Source organism: Penaeus monodon, chromosome 19 (assembly GCF_015228065.2).
Source record: "Penaeus monodon isolate SGIC_2016 chromosome 19, NSTDA_Pmon_1, whole genome shotgun sequence".
Classification (NCBI taxonomy): domain Eukaryota; kingdom Metazoa; phylum Arthropoda; class Malacostraca; order Decapoda; family Penaeidae; genus Penaeus; species Penaeus monodon.
The window spans coordinates 11,330,769-11,331,035 of record NC_051404.1 but is presented as its reverse complement, the minus strand read 5'-3'; the positions used below and the strand labels follow the sequence as shown (position 1 = coordinate 11,331,035).

The following is a 267-nucleotide window of genomic DNA, read 5'->3' as shown; positions in this document are numbered from 1 at the left end:
TCATTTATTTGTTTATACACTTACAGAGATACGACATAAACTACGTAATGTGGCCCCACAATATCAAAAAATTGCCAATTCCATTAAAAGATTCCACTTAATTTGCCGCCACAGGCCTAAAACAAATACGCTTTGTATATCAAATAACCGGATCTCTTTTTTAATTAGCAAACTATTATTCACGCACGCAACCATGCGACACACAACCTTGCATGTTTATCGACCGTACAGCAACATGTGCGTGAACAGAACCTATGTGTATCAATT

General features: G+C 36.7%; 1 protein-coding gene across 1 annotated transcript in view; it reads right to left on the bottom strand.

The window, feature by feature from the left end:
- Positions 1 to 267, bottom strand: part of LOC119585060 (arrestin homolog) — a gene marked incomplete in the record, with an annotated part of 137,586 nt that overhangs the window by 48,335 nt on the left and 88,984 nt on the right.